Source organism: Mobula hypostoma, chromosome 2 (assembly GCF_963921235.1).
Source record: "Mobula hypostoma chromosome 2, sMobHyp1.1, whole genome shotgun sequence".
NCBI classification, from domain to species: domain Eukaryota; kingdom Metazoa; phylum Chordata; class Chondrichthyes; order Myliobatiformes; family Myliobatidae; genus Mobula; species Mobula hypostoma.
Window position 1 is genome coordinate 109,723,978 of NC_086098.1, and position 19,005 is coordinate 109,742,982.

A 19,005-nucleotide genomic window follows, 5' to 3' on the forward strand; every position below is an offset into this window, starting at 1 on the left:
CAGTGTACACTGAAAATACTTCAGAACCCTGCAACCGAAACTCTGTCTTTATTGTCAATAAACTGGTTTTCATCCCAAAGCCAACTATCTGCAATGCTTTTAATGGTGTCCTGGACCAGCAGGAGTTTAAAATCTAGCCAAAATTGGACAGAATTCCCACTGAAGTATTAAAACATATCAGGAAAATATTTCTCCAAGGAATTCATGATTTTGTTTCACTCATCTGGGAAATGAAGAAAATGCCAGGAATTTCCAATCACTTTAGTTGTGGCCACCTTTAAAACAAAGGATACATTTGATCACAAGATATGCAGTGGGATCTCTCTGCATGATTCAGCCTTATAGAGAGGAGGCAATGATATTACTTTTTCCTAGTTGAATGCAAATGTACAGCATAATCACAGTCAAAACCCTTATTTTCCAGGATTACTTTTGCTCTGCCCAATTTACTAGTACCATACCACCAATTTTCATGTCAGTTGTGAAATTCCTAATCATCCTCCTATACTCCTATATGCATATTGTTTATATGCATATCAGACAACAATGGTCCCAGCACCAATCCTTGTGGTACTCAAGTGGTTACAGATTAACATTTGCAAAAAGCAATCCTTTGTCAGTCACTCTCTGCCTCCTATCACTGAGCTAATTCAAGATCCAATTTGCCAAATAGATCTAGCTCCCATACAATCTTAACTTTTCGGTCAGTTTCTCTTGCAGGTTGTCCCCAAAGATCTGACTGAAGTGACATGCAGTAGAACTAATTCTACAGCTCTGCCTTCATTTACACACATAAATCAACTCCTTGAATAAGTCAGTTGTTAGTCAGAGGCAACCTCTCCTTAACAAAGCCATGCTGATTATTTCTAATCAATCTGGCCTCACCAGCTGCAGATTAACCCTCAATTTTTCTTCCAATACTTACTTCTGATATTAGACCAACCAGCCTATAATTCCTTATTCACCCTCCTTCTTGCTTGCTGCCCGATACACTGCTGGAGTTTAGGGTGGAAAAGAAGGTCCTCCATCTCTGGTGGGTTCAGGTCTTCTTTCATCGTGTCAGTGGCTTCCTGTCAGTTTTCACTACTGTCAGTTATACAAGACCCAGGTGGAGATTCAGGAACACCGTCTCACTCAGATGTACAAGGATTCTTCACTACTGTTTCCATAACAGTTTTGTTTTACCAGTCAGGGTTGTTAGCCCTGAGCTGAACCCCCAAACCTGGAGGACATGTGGACTACTCTTAGTCTGGCCTCTACCCTTTGACCCAACCAAGAGCCAAAGCATAAAGCCCCGACTCCAGCCAACATAGCTTTCCGGGTCATTGGGGCGCAAGCCTTCAAACACGACAGGATTGTGGCCCTCTTGGAGATCACTTTCCTTCAGACATATAAAATTTTCTTTCCTTTTTTGTTCCCTGTGATTTTTTTTCTGAGAAAGGGACATGGTCGTGCAGTGTCTGCATGTGTCCGTCATGGGTTATTCTGGATAAGTGGTACTGTGTGCATATGCCTCTGTTCCCCAGGAGTTGCTCTAGGACGTGCACTGTGATGCAATGCAAACACAAAATAATCTGCAGATGCTGGGGTCAAAGCAACACTCACAACACGCTGGAGGAACTCAGCAGGTCGGGCAGCATCCGTGGAAACAATCACTCAACATTTCGGTCCGGAACCCTTCGTCAGGACTGTAGAGGGAAGGGGCAGAGGCCTTATAAAGAAGGTGGGGGGAGGGTGGGAAGGAGAAGGCTGGTAGGTTCCAGGTGAAAAACCGGTAAGGGGAAAGATAAAGGGGTGGGGGAGGGGGAAGCAGGGAGGGGATAGGTAGGAAAGGTGAAAAAGGAATAGGGTAAAACAATGGGTAGTAGAAGGAGGCGGAACCATGAGGGAGGTGATAGGCAGCTGGGGGAGGGGGCAGAGTGAAACTGGGATGGGGGAAGGAATTACCGGAAGTTGGAGAATTCTGTGCTCATACCAAGGGGCTGGAGACTACCTAGACGGTATATGAAGTGTTGCTCCTCCAACCTGAGTTTAGCCTCATCATGGCAGTAGAGGAGGCCATGTATGGACATATCTGAATGGGAATGGGAAGCAGAGTTGAAGTGGGTGGCTACTGGGAGATCCTGTCTGTTGTGGCAGACAGAGTGGAGGTGCTCGATGAAGCGGTCCCCCAATCTGCGTCAGGTTTCACCGATGTAGAGGAGGCCGCACCAGGAGCACCGGATGCAATAGATGACCCCAACAGACTCTCAAGTGAAGTGTTGTCTCACCTGGAAGGACTGTTTGGGGCCCTGAATGGTGGCAAGAGAGGAAGTGTAGGGACAGGTGTAGCACTTACACTTACAGGGATAAGTGCTAGGTGGGAGATCTGTGGGGAGGGACGTGTGGATCAGGGAGTCGCGGAGGGACCAATCCCTGCAGAAGGCGGAGAGGGGTGGAGGGGAAAAGATGTGCTTAGTGGTGGGGTCCTGTTGAAGGTGGCAGAAGTTGCGGAGGATAATGTGCTGGATCCGGAGGCTGGTGGGGTGGTAGGTGAGGACAAGGGAACTCTGTCCCTGTTGTGGTGGTGGGAGGATGGGGTGAGAGCCAAAGTGCGGGAAATGGAGGAGATGCAGGTGAAGGCATCATTGGTGACAGCAGAAGGGAAACCACAATCCTTAAAGAAAGAGGACATTTGGGATGTCCTAGAACGGGAAGCCTCATCCTGGGAGCAGATGCGGCGGAGAGGGAGGAACGAGGAATAGGGAATGGCATTTTTGCGTGTGGCTGGGTCTGCTCCCAGGATGAGGCTTTCTGTGTCAGGACATCTCAAATGTCCTCTTTCTTTAAGGATCGTGGTTTCCCTTCTACCGTCATCAGATGCCCTCACCAGCATCTCCTCCATTTCCCGCACTTCAGCCCTCATCCCATCCTCCCGCCACCACAACAGGGACAGAGTTCCCTTGTCCTCACCTACCATCCCACCAGCCTCCGGATCCAGCACATTATCCTCCGCAACTTCTGCCACCTTCAACAGGACCCCACCACTAAGCACATCTTTCCCTCTCCACCCCTCTCTGCATTCTGCAGGGATCAGTCCCTCTGTGACTCCCTGGTCCACACGTCCATCCCCACGGATCTCCCACCCGGCACTTATCCCTGTAAGCATAAGTGCTACACCTGTCCCTACACCTCCTCTCTTGCCACCATTCAGGGCCCCAAACAGTCCTTCCAGGTGAGGAAACACTTCGCTTGAGAGTCTGTTGGGGTCATCTATTGCATCTGGTGTACCCGGTGCGGCCTCCTCTACATCGGTGAAACCCGACGCAGATTGGGGGACCGCTTCGTCGAGCACCTCAGCTCCGTCCGCCACAACAGACAGGATCTCCCAGGTGCCACTCACTTCAATTCTGCTTCACATTCCCATTCAGATATCTTGATACATAGCCTCCTCTACTGCCATGATGAGGCTAAACTCAGGTTGGAGGACCAACACCTCATATACTGTCTAGGTAGTCTCCAGCCCCTTGGTATGAACATAGAATTCTCCAACTTCTAGTAATTCCCTCCCCCAATCCCAGTTTCACTGTGCTCCCTCCTCCAGCTGCCTATCACCTCCTTCTTGGTTCCGCCTCCTTCTACTACCCATTATGTTTTCCCCTATTCCTTCTTCACCTTTCCTGCCTATCCCCTCCCTGCTTCCCCTCCCCCACGCCTTGATCTTTCCCCTTACTGGTTTTTCACCTGGAACGGACCAGCCTTCTCCTTCCCACCCTCCCCCCACCTTCTTTATAGGGCCTCTGCCCCTTCCCTCTACAGTCCTGACGAAGGGTTCCGGCCCGAAATATTGACTGTTTGTTTCCACGGATGCTGCCCGACCTGCTGAGTTCCTCCAGCGTGTTGTCTGTGTTGCAGTGTATGGCTTTGTTCCCCTGGGTGTTCCTCTGGGTCAACAGCACTATGTTGCACTATGTGCTTGTGCCCTAGGGTTACTCTGGGACAGTGCACTGTATGCCTCGGTTCCCCAGTGGTCACTCTGGGACAGTGTTGCAATATATGATTTTGTTCCCATAGTGGTTGTCCTAGGCCAATGGCACTGTGGTGCAGTGTATGCTTCTGTCCCCAGAGGTTACTCTGGGACAGTGCACTGTTACATGTCTGCCTTTGTACCCCTAGCGGCTGCTCTCGAACAGTGGCATAAACAAAATGCTGGAGGAACTCAGGACTGCCGAAGGGGTTCAGCCTGAAACGTTGACTGTACTTTCTTCCATTGATGCTGCCTGGCCTGCTGAGTTCCTCCAGCATTATGTGTGTTTTATTTGGATTTCTCTTGTTGTGACTTGAACAGTGGCAGTGTGTTTAAGTGCACTCTGTACTCCCAGCGACTCCAGTTTTCTTTGAGACAATGGCACCTTGTTGCGGCATCTGCCTGTGTCCCCCAGGAGTCGCTACGGGACAGCGGCGCCCTGCTGCAGTGGCAGTCAGCGTCCCCCAGGGGTCGCGTCGGGTAGGTACTGCGAGGGCGAGGGGGTGGGGGTGGTAAAGTGAGCAGTGTGCGAGTTGTGGAGTTTATTCTGCGTAGTTACGGCGAGAGTTGAAAACTGGAATTTCTTGCAAACCTGTGAGCACTTATTTAACGTGCCACAAAATAAAGAACACCGTTTATAAAGGTAAATTGTATTTGCTTATTGTAACAGAACCTTTTCTCAGCGGGTTGCGTGAAGTTGTTGTTTTCCAGGTGTGTTCGTGTTTGTGCTTCACATCGGCTGACTGGCCCGTGCTGTTTTCTAGTGGTCGAGAGCTTCTGTTCCTTTAGGTTTTGTGTGTCGAGAAACAGAGGGTGGGGGAACTGAGACCGGCTCGGCGACGCTTTCGGGGAAGAGTCCGAACAGTTCTGATTGAAAGAAGCGACTCGGCTCAGTCTGGTTCGGCTGCGCGGCAGGTAGAGAGTGCGTGTTTCGCTAGTCCTGTGGGGATTGTCCACTGATCTCCTGGACACGACCCAGATCGACAGTGCTGACTTGGAGAGTGCAGTTAGTTAGTGGTGATGTTTTTAGGAGATTTGGGCTCTCATGTGCAAGATTTGGGATTTGCTAGAAGTTCTATGTGCTGTTGAGTTATGGCAACCTTGAAATTCATTAAGTTTGTATTATTCTTCAGCTGGTGGTGTTTTGGGTTTATTTGAAGTGATCAGCAAAGGAAAAAAAGCTTTCTTGCAACAGTGTTGGCAACTTCAACAATAAAGTAGCATTGTTAGGTAAAAATAATAAAATAACATTTTACTAAGACTTTGGCATGGATTTAAATGTTACACAGTTACTTGACATCATATATCTAAAGATGATACAGAAGTACACCTCAGATGCAGGCCTTTCGGCCCGACCAGTCTATGCCAACCCATCTCCACCAATCTAGTTCCAATCTCCTCCATTAGGCCTATACCCCTCTAAGCCCCACCTCTCCATGTGACTTAAGTACTGAAGCTGTAAATTCACCACCTGTGAGTGAAAAAGTTGCTCTTAAATCTTACCCCTCTCACCCACATCCCCTAGTTTTGGACTCCCCTACTTGGGGAACGAATCATTACCATCTATGCCTCTCATAATTTTAAATTTTTCTATATTGTTGCCCACGTTCTCCTAAATTCCACAGAATAAAGAACTGGCTTGGCTAACCTCTTTGAACCCTTTCCAGTTTCACAACCACCTCCTTATATCAGGATGAATAAAACTGTACACATCACCAACGATTTATGCAAAATATATATTGATATTGTGAGGCTACCAAAACTAATTTAGAATTGTTTAACAATATAAATTGGGTTTGGAAGGTCCTTTAATATTTAATTAATGCTTCTCGAAAGGACTCACTTTATTTATGAACACCAATACCGTACTTCTGTTCACAACAGCCCCACATTTAAATTTTGGCATCAGTTTCACATGGGTTAAATACCATAAATATTGGATGTGAAAGTGGCGTTGAGTCAAGCAGGGAAAGCCTTATTAAGTCACGGTAGCGTGGCGGTTAGCTGAAAGTTGTTACAGCTCGGGGCATTGGAATCAGAGGTTCTACCCCTCCGTCCTCTATAAGGAGTTTGTACGTCCTCCCCTCAGGATGTGTAGGTTTCCTCCAGGTGCTCCGGTTTCCTCCCACATGCCAAAGTCGTGCCAGTAAGTAGGTTAATTGGTCACTGTAAGTTGTTCTGTGATTAGACTAGGGTTAAATTGGGGGCACCGTGACTCAAAGGGCCAATTCCGGACTGTATCTCCAAATGAATACAGTATAATAAACATGAGGTGACTTGAACCATCAGCAGGTATATGGAGCAGTTTCCCGTGGAATTTAATTCTCTGTTGAAGATGAGATTGGAAAGTATCTGTGCTTGTGTATGCCATTTTTTAAATGAATGCTTAAAGGAAGTGAGAAAGAATTCCAGGAACTTGGAATGACCTCCGCTGAATTAGTGCCGATCAGGTAGAATTATTCAGGGGTAGCTGCAAGCTGGGAAACAATCTATGATCTATCGATGTGTAAATTTCAGCAACAAAGTTGTCAGGGTGCCTTTTGTTTTCCTGCTGAAGCTATGCTAGATGATCTGGAGAAGGCCTGCGCGAGTTCTGGAACTGTGAATTTCTCTCGATCAGTCCAGCTTTGGGTTTTCAGGAAATGGGGAGGTGTGTGAAGTGCTGATCTGTGCTTGGCATGGAAGCAATGATTTGGAGTATCTAATTGAATATTTTTGGGAGAAAGAGGCATGTCTTGGATTTTCTTTATTAAACTTCTTTTGGGCTTTCTGTTGAAATAATGCAGCCCTTGTCTTGGCCTTAGATGGAGAATTCCAGATTCCCACCCAGAATGGGTGATGTGATTTCAAGTCAAGTGGGTGTGAGAATGTGTAGAAAAAAACATGACAAGGGCACTCTCATGGCTACTGCTATTAATCCACAGTGAAAGGAAGACCTGACAACCTATTGAGAATAGTGCTGTGGTAAAAGAGGGAAATTTTGATGCTAAGGATGTTATTTGGCATCTATGATTTAAATTTCAAAACTAAACTGTATTCATAAAACATATAAGAAATAAAAAAAAATTGTATAGCTCTCTTTACATTCAGTGTCATCTGTTCTAGTATTAGTCTTGGGCACTTTGCTCCAGAATCAATGTTGCACATACCATTATTGCTACTTGTGGCCTGCTGGGATGTTATAGACTTCAAGTGTTTTGAGAGGCTTAGGCCTGCCTAGTGGTAGAAGGCCCTTCGACTGCAGTCACTGGTGTTTTGATTAGGCTTGTAAGACAAGGGAAAGGCATTGGACAGAGAAAGCATGTAAAGAGTTTACAATAATATTCGTATTTCTAAAAAGCGCATTTTATTGCAGGTGATTTTCACCAGGGAAAATTCTTAAGCACGCTATTATTGAATTCCTTTCTATTATATGCTGTATTTTGAGGTGAAAAATTGATTTTGGTTATAATTTGAGTCATGTGACAATATTCATTACTTTGATGTTTTTTGTGATACAGACAGCCCCCACATTTTCTCCAGTTTGGGTAAAAAAAAATCTGAAAATTAGAATCAAAATTTGCTCTCACAGAAATTATGTGTTCTTAATTTTATTTTCAGCTCACATTTTTTGAATGCGCAGATGATATGGCTTTGTATCACAGAAAATTGCAATGCAGATGGTTTTCCAGGTATACCCAGCCCCCTATTTTAATGCAGCAGTCACCTGTACTGTTTTAACATACAAGTAATCTAGTCAGCTCTGCATTTGTAGCCTTGGTATGTCTCTGGATGTCCTATACTACCGAAACTCTTTATCTACTATAGCAGCACTTTACCTTATGAATTAATTAACACTTAATTAATGCATTTCCCCATTCACAGATGCAGAATGGAGAGTTTTAAGATAGAGAGGGAAAAAATGTTCATACGAAGGATGTTTAGTACACTGTATCAGTGGGAGTTCTATCCTGGAATATTTCAAAATCCCACTAATCTCCACAGCCTTATACCATGTCCTTCAAATTTTTATCCATTTATAATCCTTTAAAGATAGAGTAACTTCATGCTCAATTCCTCTCACAAATCCTTTCATACTTTAGTATGAAGACAATTTTGATAATCTCCATTTTTTTTGTGAAGGATTACATGGTATGAAACCAGTAGGTTTGAGAAGGATTGCAGATATAGGCAATTCTTTGCAATAAAAAATTGCACTAATATAGAGGCGGATTCTCTTCTGAAATTAAAGAGGGTATTGAAAGTGTGTTCTCTCCCTCTGGCTATACTTTACTTGATGTCAGACCACCTGGTGCTGATAATGGATACTCGAAACTGGAAGTTCTTTGTTCTCAGCTTTGATAACCTTTATACAGGGGCGGTGCTAAGGTGGTGCTAGCTGGTGCTATAGCCCCAGCAGAAACTACAATAGCACCAGCGTAGCACCACCAAGAAATTAACTGAAATTTCACATACTAATTGCAGCTGCTTTGCTTTCTCTGTATAATTTTGAATACAGCTTGTTTCTCCAGTTGATCTAGTGAAACAGCGCCCCCAGTTACCATAGCACCCATGCAGCAATAAAGTTATAAACTCTGTCAGATCCACTCTACACATGCTTATTCATTCATTGTCAATGTCTTGCCGTTGCTGTCCGCAGATCAGTTAAGCTGATCTAAGATCACTTAAGGTGGTGATGTCACTCACGTGAGAGATTAATAGTATACATCCAGCCGCAGATCCATGGTCTTGCGAGACTATCGGATGCCTCCCCCCCCGCCCCCCCCCCCCCCACACACACACACAGCTTTTACAAGCTAGCGTGGGCCTGGCGTGTGCATTATTTTGGCGGTGTGAAAAATTTTTAGTGAGAAAATGACCTCATCCAGCGGAATCTCAGCCTGAGCCTGTCTTAATTGAAAGTGACATGCAGAAACAAGTAAGTGGGGATGAGGACGACAGCAGTTCATCGAAGGAGTGTGAGGGCGAAGTAGAAGAACAAAAAATGGAACGGGGTTCGGAAGAGAACGTGGATGAAGCTGCTCTTAGTGCTAGTGGGAATACTGTCAGCGATGTTGGCCAGCAGCCTGAGGAAGGATCCCATCGGCCAGCATTGGAAAAAGTACCCTTCGCTGCTCGCAACAAGTTTGGCAATCAGCAAAGGAGTTTTATTCGTGGCTGGTTTGACTGACTGGAATATTCGATCATGAAAGGTACTACATTCTGCTTCGCATGCAGACATTTCCTGTGTGGAGGACATGGGTTCCATTCTGAGTCTACCTTCACTGTCACTGGTTACCGCAACTGGCGGAAAGCTACCACAGCTTTCAAAACCCACCATGTAAGTGCAGCTCATAAGTTTGCTATGGAGGCACGGGCCGAATTCAGATTGAGAAAAAAAGATGGTTCAAGATTGGGAAATATGCTTGACAAAGAACATGCAAAGATTGTCCAAGAAAATCATGAGTATATGAGAGCAGTGGTTGAGTCTCTAGCAAGGACAGACAGTGAATGACACAGTGGAATTTCTAGCTCCAATGAGACCCTACCGCGATGCATTTATAGATTTATACAAACTAATCTGCATATCACAGACTCTGCCTGTGACATCTTCTTCATGCAAACGGAGTTTCTCTTGCCTTAGACGCCTCAAAAACTACCTAAGGAATAGCAGCGGTGATGCTCGGAACAGCAACTTGGCCCTGTTGTCCGTAAACAGCCGGAGGACCAAAGCACTTGACATCCAGAAAATCATTGATGCTTTCACCACCAATCACAACACCAGCCGGGTTGTGCTTCTCTGAAAACATCAATGGTGAGTGCAGTTGATTTTTTAAAAAAATTGGGCCAAGTCTAATGCTGATTATTATTATTATTATTATTTTGTGGTGGATACCCTATAATCCTCATGTTTCCTGCAAATCCTAAACTATTACATTTACTGCTATTAAGCCAACTTGGACTTACAAGCAGTGATTCTGTTGATTTTTGTTTTAAATTCAGTAGCCGAATTAATTGAGGTATTGCATGGTCAGAGTACGATTTGTCCAACTCCTGGTAAAGCCTTGCATATGTTGTTTGCCTTATTTGACTTTAATAACGGTATATCTTTTGGCATTTTCTGTCTATGTAATGCGAATAGCAGTGGACATTGTGGGTTAGTGTTGTGTTTTTCAGTTGAAAAGCACGCATTTGACGCTGATTGCAGGATTGGTCTGTGATTTACGTTGTGTGCTGTGGGTCGGATGCTCTGTTGGTTTGTTTGTTTATGCTCTGTGAAGCCCGAGTTGTCTCCGATGCTGCTGACGCTGTCACAGTTCACTTCTATATTAGATCTATCAATTGCTGTTGCTTGTGAATCAACAGAGGCATTTATAGTAGGCACATAATGCTCGAAGCAGACTTTTGAACGCTATGCATCTGGCCTTGCGAATACATATTACCATAGGGTACATCCCTCAGCACCATCACTGAATAATTCAGCCCCACTGTAGCACCAGCAAGAAAAAATCTCTGGCGCTGCCACTGCCTTTATAAGACCATAATACATAGCAAAATTAGTACATTTGGCCCAACGACTCTATACCAATCCATCATCACTGATTTACTATCCCTCCCAACCCCATTCTCTTGCCTTCTTCCCATAACCCTCAACACCCTTACTAATCAAGAACCTGTCAACCTCCACTTTAAATATACCCACTGACTCCACAATCACCTGTGGCAATGAATTCCACAGATCCATTACCATCTGGCTAAAGAAATTCCTTCACATCTCTGCTCTATAAGGATGTCCTTCTTTGAGGCTGTGCCTTCTGGTCCCAGACTCCCCTACAGTAGGAAACATCCTCTCCATGCTCACTGTATCTAGGCCTATCAATATTTGAAAGTTTTCAATGAGGGAGGCAGATTTCTTTCTGGAAATAGAGTGGGTATTCAAAACATGTTCTTTCCCTCTGGCAACGTGTTATCTGATGTAGGAGTGGCTGTGCTGATGCTGGATACTTAAAACTTGAAGGTCTCTTCTCAGCATTGACGACTTTATCCTGAAGAAAACAAACAATGAAGAGTAATACATTAACTGCAGCAAGCTATTTAATTCACAAAATTATGAAACCATTACATTACTTTCATAATAATCATATTAAGTGGTTTATACACAACAGATAGCTTCTGCCCTGTTTCCAGCCTCTCTCTCATCGCCAAATTCCATGAATATGTTGTGGTCTTGCAAATTCATGATCACCTTGCCCAAAGCTCTGTGCCTCTTCCACCTCACAGCATTGTGTAAGAACAGCTCTGACAAAGTTCATGAATGACGATCTGATTGTAACTGTTTTGCAACCTTTGTTGTGGAAGACTGTACCAGCCTCCTCAGGTGTGTCTCCATCAGTTTCCAGCCAAAGGTCACTGCACTCACCTGGTTCTATTCTTGACTGTTTCGACTCATGAGAAGGAAATCACCAGTAAAGGCTTCTCTTTAGCTCTGTCATTGCATGTGAAGTCTCTGTTGAATTTACTCCATTTGTCATCCTGCTCTTCAACATAATCAGAAAACATAGATTCTGTTTTTGAAGATGAAGTGATGACACTCAGCTTTTCCTTACCATCACCTTTGATTACTGACTCTAAACCATCAGCCAATTCACCTAAGATCCTACCCCAAATGGACAAAATTCTCTTTTAATTGAACGCTCGCAAGATTATAGGAGAGCACAGTAGTGTAGCAGTTTGTGCAGTCACTTTACCAAGCCAATGATCATCGATTGGGTTTTGATTCCCACTGCTGTCTCTAAGCATTTTGTATGTTCTCCTGTGACCGCACAGGTTTTCTTCCACCTTCCTGAGCTGTCCGGTTAGGTTGGGGAGTTGTGGGCATGCTATTATTGTTGGTGCTGGAAGCCTGACAGCACCTGCCATTTTCAATGTACATGTAACAAATAATAAAGCTATCCTCAATGAAAGCCATTGTTGTCATTCTCTATCCCAAGTTCTGTACTTTAATATGTGACACTATCTTCATTAAGGTAACTGTCTGCATCGGACAGCAATAGACAATAGGTGCAGGAGTAGGCCATTCAGCCCTTCAAGTCAGCACTGCCATTCACTGTGATCATGGCTGATCATCCACAATCAGTACCCTGGTCCTGCCTTCTCCCCATATCCCTTGACTCCACTATCATTAAGAGCTCTATCTAACTCTTTCTTGAGAGCATCCAGAGAATTGGCCTCCGCTGCCTTCTGAGGCAGAGCATTCCACAGATCTAGAGTTGATTCTTGAGTTGACTTTTTGACCACGGAAGACCTTCGAAGCGTGCTAGCCACCCTACCATCTCTCCATCTGTGCCATGAATCAGCACAGGAGGAGGTAATTTCACCCATCAAGTGTGTAATGACTCTTTTTGGGGCAACCCAATCAGTCCTTTTTTCCCCATGTGGTCATGCAAAATTATTTTCCCCTCGTTGCCAATCCAATGTTTTTATTGTGCTTCCAGGCTGGTGTTCTGGATCTCCGTTCTCTTCCACATCCATTATGTTGGAGCCACCTATCTATTTTCTGTCTGTGTTATATTTTGTGGTGCATTTATTATGGGAATTGCAAGCGAGTTGGGATGTGGTAGAAGCAAGCGAATAGAGTTGCGTGTTCACTCTTAGTCAGTTAGTCTAGTTGAGTGGGAGCGAGTCAGGAGTATGATTTTTAAGGTTAGCTGTCAATTGGGACGTTATTGAAACGTTAGCTAGATGGCTAACTTTGCAATTTCACTAATTTTGCATAGCTACGCTAATATCACTATTAGACCACTAATTAGACTGTTATGTTGCTAATTTAGTTTTGTTCACTTTTTTATTGCTATAAGATCATTCATCTCATCTGGTTTTGTAATAAAGGATTGATGTGGAAATTAGTTATTTGGAAGTGCATCATAGAGTGTTGAGTGCCCTGGCTTAGTCTCTCAGTGGTTTCAGTTTGTTTTCAAGTAACTGCTACATTTTGTCAATAAAATAAATAATTATACCGAATGATGACCAATCTGCTGCAAACGATTGCCTTGGACCTGAAACAGGGACAGCAGTAGCTTGCTGTAGGATTATCTGCAAACTTTTGTTAATTGATGTTGGTTTTTTGTGGTTTGAACACAGTTTTGAATGGCCAGCATTGCCCGTCCATTGGCGACTGTTGCTCGATCATATAGTGTTTACCTAAAGGTTCATCGCTTTGTTTTATCGAGGTGCTGAAATATTATGGTTGCCGACGTTTGAATGGAAGGCTGTTTTTTGGTCTGGTTTAACCGCTGTGGATGTGTGCACAGTTTGTTTGTTGACTACGTTTATTGAATCGAATATCGCTGGTGCTGTGGGTGAACAAAGAATTAATTACAAGTCGCACAACTAGAGAAAGTAACATGAGTGTATCGAACCATGAAATTGGCAGCAATGACTGCAATTGGGGCTTGCAAAAGAGAAATTAAAGCTAAAGTTAACCACTGCACATTGCATGATTATTGCTTTTGAATCTGTTGTCCTGATCCTTGGAACAGCTTACCTTTTACACTTTCTAAACCTGTGATTTATCTTTTGCATTCTTGCGCACACTTATTTTACAGGTGTCCCCCGCTTTTCAGATGCTCGCTTTACGAAACCTCACTGTTACGAAAGACCTACATTAGTACCCTATTTTCGCTTTCAGAAGGTGTTTTCACTGTTACAAAAAAAAATTCAGCGCGTGATAAAAGGCAGCGTGTGCCCCGAGCTGCCTCTTTCCCCCGGATTCTCGCCGGCATGGCTTAAACACGAGCCTGTGAGCAGCCGTTTGCAAGATGAGTTCTATGGTATCGGAAAAGCCTGAAAGAGCTCGTAAGGGTGTTACACTTACGGTAAAACTAGACATAATTAAGTGTTTTGATCGTGGTGAACGAAGTAAGGACAACGTGAGTTTGGCTTGTGGAAGCGGACGAACATGATGTTGAAGAGGTTTTGGCATCCCATCAAGAACTGACAGATGAAGAGCTATGCCACTGGAAGAAAAAAGGATAACGATTGAAACCGAATGAGTAATGATAAAGTACGACTTTAATTTTGAAAGGGTACGTCGGTTTAGGGGATATTTGCAGGATGGTTTGAGTCCTTATTAAAGAACTGTGTGATAGAAAAATGTGCGAGGCTCAGCAGTCAAGCAAGCCTTCCAGATCAGCCACAGCAGACGATGAACCTCGACCTTTGACATCGAGGCGGGCAGAGATAGAAGAAGAGGAGCTGCCTGCTCTAATGGAAACAGACGATGAGATGACACCCCAGTGTCCCACCACCCCAACCCCCAGGCCATGGACAGATACCGATTCGCGGAGAATGCAAAGGTAGCCGGGAGGCACACAGCACATCTTTAAGAAAAAAACCGAAATAAATATGCTAATTAATTAGGTGCTGCCGACACGTAATTGCCAGCCCAGATCAGAGACAACGCAATCAGAAATTGGCATTGATCTGGGCCGACAATTACGGGCGGCACCTAATTAATTAGCATGTTTGTTTCGGCTTTTTTCTTAAAGATGTGCTGTGTACCTCCCGGCTACCGCTGGACCCCTGCATGCTTCGCGGCAATGTATCGCTCAGTGGCCTGGAGGGTGGGGGGGGGCCACTGCACCACCCAAACTCCGACGACTCAGTCTAACACACCATCATCAGTGTGCTCGGCGCTGAACCAATTCCGGTAAGTGATATTACACTGTACATACATTATTTCTACTTTATATCGGCTGTGTATTTTTACGTGTTATTTGGTATGATTTGGCAGCTTCATAGCTTAAAGGTTATTGGAGAGCGCTTGCGCGTGTTTTTGCCAACAGCGCTAGCGTGAGATTTTCTGCCGACGGCGCTTGCATGAGATTTTCGCTCCAGAGAACAGTTCATTAATGATTGTGGAAAAGTATTTCTACTTTATATAGGTTGTGTATTTATCATATCATTCCTGCTTTTACTATATGTTACTGTTATTTTAGGTTTTATGTGTTATTTGGCATGATTTGGTAGGTTATTTTTGGGTCTGCGAAGGCTCACAAAATTTTCCCATATAAATAAATGGTAATTGCTTCTTCGCTTTACGACATTTCGGCTTACGAACTGTTTCATAGGAACGCTCTACCTTCGGATGGCGGGGGAAACCTGTACATGGGTTCTTGCTGCCACTTGAGGTATTCACTGCATTGGATTAGACACAATGCAAGGTTTTTTGAAGTGAAAGAACAGTGGGACATCCATCCTCTCTGCTGTGTTTTAAACATTTAACAAGTTTCAATTGCCAGGGCTGGTACTTTTTGGAGATTTTTATGTCCAGCAAGTTTTGTATTTGGGATTGTGAAACCGATCCTTAGCCTTCATTGAAATCTGTGAGATGGAGCTTCATTTTCCAGTTTCATTTTTACCTGCTTTCTTTGTTCACGTTAATTGGAGAAGAGTCGAGATTCTGGTGATTCAGAACAACTGAAGGAAGTATCTTGTGTATCAAGGCAACGGTAGTCATTTGAAGGATTGAGTTGTAAATCTGGCCTTGCCAGAGATGTCCTCAGTCCATGTGCAATGGTTGCACAGAGCTAGAGTAGTTTGCAGAGGAGTTTTTGAGTAGAGTTTACTTCAGTAGGTTTACTATCAGAAAACAAGTTGGAATTTTTAAGAAGACTAATTTTCTAACATAGAATGGGATGTATGTACCTTTTCTGTCATTCATCTTTTACCTATGTGGCCATTTCTTTACCTGCTGTGTGAGGAGAAGATTGATGTTTCCTTGCTGGAAATTCTGTTTTTTTTTTCCCCCCCACAAAACAATTGCAGGGCTCTAGGTGGGGTAAGTTATGGTTAACTCCTGCTGATACCATGATAACAGCATGAAAATTAAGAATTGACAGATGAATATTGAGAATTGAACTTCCCCTTATCAACCGACCTGTTTGTTACCTCTTAACCCTTACATACTGTTCATATTCTATACCTTCACAGTATGGTCTGGGTCAATTTTGAACCGGCCCAAGAATCCCCTCATAACAAGTGTCTATACCAAATTTTGAACCACAGATCTATTTAGAATGTATAAATAGCCTATCTGACATTAATAAATGGGTGATTAATCCTTAATGTTTCAAAGATCTAAAATCCATTTCAATAGATATGGGTCAAATTTGACCCGGAACAGCCTCAATGTACAAAAATTTGTAGCACTTGTACAAAAGTATAAAATTTTGAAATATTTTCATTTTTGTGCATTTTGGGTCACTTTAGGAAAAGTCACCAAATTTCAGCTTTAAAAAATGGCATTTGGGGTGTTTTTACTGCTGTCAAATGTTAAAACGGGTCAAATTTGGCCCGAACAGTATGTAAGGGTTAAGATGTGATGTTAACCTCCTGCTGGTGCAGAGTGCTGATAATGTCTCCTATATGGTCCCTGCCAGATATAATTGTAAGGAGTGTGTTGTTGCCCCTGTTAATGTGTTCTTTGTAATGTGTGTTTAAAATGTGGAGCGTTCATTTGGCTCCAATGAACATAACTAACTTGTTTTTGTTCAAAACAGCTGAACCTGCATTTTTAGCCTAGGATAATGTGCATCACAACAAAATGTCAGTATCATATGTCATGTTTTCCTTTTCAGACATCAGCTTTATGTTGTATTTCAATTTTTTATTACATTTGAGTAAACAAGGAAGGGAAACCATTTAATTACAAGAAACAAAAACAATCCTGGATTAATTATTTCCCTCTTGCATGATTGTAGTATTGTCAACAGAGAAGCCTGATGATTCGGTTGTGCATTATTCACCACCAATACGATATGTGTCATTATGCTTCAAATAGAACCTCCTTGATTCATCCAAAATGGTAACTAAATTGCTCCATATTAAACAGCCTTTTCTCTTCAAAATTTCAGTTATCTCTTGGGTAGTGCCAAGTTTAATCCTGAACTTGAGTGTTGAATATGTTGAGTTTGCACACTCCCGCTGTGACAGTGTGGGTTTCACCCAGGTAGCGCAGTTTTCTCCTACATCGGAAAGACATGCAGGTTGGGAAGTTAATTGCCCAGTGTAAGAACGTAGAGTTGTGTGGTAAGATGTGGGTGCAGTTGATAAGAATGTGGGGGAGAATGAAAACAGGATTATAATATGACTTTAATTTTCCACTTTAATGTTCATTCTCACTCCCTTCTGATCTGTGGCCTCCTCTATTGCCTCAGTGAGGGCCAATGCAGATGAGAAATCAACATCTTATCTTCTGCCTAAATGCTTTGCAGCTAACTGGACTGAACACATTGAATTTCTCAACACCAGCCTTCCTGCAGATGCCGGAAATCCAGAGTAACACACACAAAATGCTGGAAGAGCTCAGCAGGTCAGACAGCGTCTATATAGGGGAATAAACAGTCAATGTTTCGGGCCGAGGCCTTTCATCAGAACCCTTCATCAATGAATTTTTCAACCTTGGGTAAGGTGTCAAGCTTATGACCCTTTCTCAACTCAAGCTCTGTCAAATACGTTGCTAATGCTCATTTGTCATGTTCCATTTCACTTGATTTGCCTTAATCAAATCTCCATTTTGTTTTACATTTTGCTCCTCCCTCAAAAGGTCCACTTTGAAAACTGTAAACCCTCCACACCATCCCCAGATCTGAGGAAGGATGATTGGGCTCTTTCCATGGATGCTGCTCGACGGGCTGAGTGCTTGCAGCATTTTGTTGTTCAGATTCCTCCATCAACAGTTTTATTTGTTTTCCATTGGGATTAGCTTAGTGGTTAGCACAATACAGTACAGGTGACTGGGGTTCAATTTCCGCTACTGCCTGTAAGGAGTTTGTATGTTCTCCCCATGACTGTATGCATCTTGGCTGGGTGCTCCTGTTTGCTCCCACAGTCCAGGATAGGTTAGTTGGTCATTATAAATGATCTCATGATTAAGCTAGGATTAAATCAGGGGATTGCTGGGCGCTGTGGCTCGAATGGCCAGAAGGGCCTATCATTAGGTAAATAAATGAATGTAAAATTTGTGTAAATGGTTGGTTGGTGCAGAAGGAGTGGGCTGAATAGCCAGATTCCATGCTGTGTCTTTCTATGACTTTGACTTTCTGACTGTGCCTCGCTGCTGTGCAGTGACGGCAGAAGTGTCCATGTTGTTGGGATCCTTGCACTTGTTTAGCACTTTTTATTAAATTTCAAAATACCCCAGAGGGTCCTTATAGTTAATGGCATAGACCTGAAGTGTAATAACTTTTGTTGGGCAATGTTTCACTACTTAACCATCCCATTTGGAGTGGTAACAATTCAGGATGCAGGAATAAATTGAAAGAAGACCATCAGATGTAGGAACAGAATTAGTCCACTTTGCCCATCGAGTCAGCTCTGCCATTTCATGGCTGATCCAATTTTTCTCCCAGCTCCAATCTCCTGCCTTCTCCCCATAACCCTTCATGCCCTGACCTATCATGAATCTATCAACCTCTGCCTTTAGTATACATAAAGGCTTGGCTTTCACAGCTGCCTGTGGCAAAGAATTCCACAGATTTACCTCATCTCTATTCTCAAAGGACGCCCATCTATTCTGAGGCTGTGTCCTCTGGTCTTAGACTCTCCTACCATAGGAAACATCCTTCCACATCCACTCTATCAAGGCCTTTCACCATTAAATAGGTTTCAATGAGGTCACCCCTCATTCTTCTGAATTATAGTGAATACAGGCCTGGAACCATCAAACACGCTTCATATGACAAGCCATTCAATCCTGGAATCATTTTCCTGAATCTCCTTTGAACCCTCTGCAGTTTCAGCACATCCTTTCTAAGGTAAGGGACACAAAACTGTTCACAGTAGTCCAAGTGACGCCCCACCAGTGCTTTATAGAGTCTCAACGTTGCATCCTCAACCTGTATGGCACTTTGTCAAAGGCCTTCTGAAAATCCAAGTACACAACATCAACTGATTCTCCTTTGTCCATTCTGCTTGTCACTCCTTCAAAGAATTCCAGCAGGTTTGTCAAGCAAGATGTT

The 19,005-nt window shown here is 43.5% G+C and overlaps 1 protein-coding gene across 10 annotated transcripts in view; it reads left to right on the top strand.

Moving 5' to 3' along the window:
* Positions 1–4,466: 4,466 nt before the first annotated feature.
* Positions 4,467–19,005, top strand: part of ankrd6b (ankyrin repeat domain 6b) — a 198,001-nt gene continuing 183,462 nt past the window's right edge. For 7 of the 10 annotated variants that reach the window (XM_063040384.1, XM_063040385.1, XM_063040386.1 and 4 more), the window contains exon 1: positions 4,512–4,649. The gene's annotated coding sequence lies outside the window, so the exon portion shown is untranslated. Of the gene's footprint in view, positions 4,487–4,511; positions 4,650–4,837; positions 4,922–19,005 lie in introns of those variants that run through there. The other 3 variants (XM_063040379.1, XM_063040382.1, XM_063040383.1) reach the window with 2 other exon arrangements.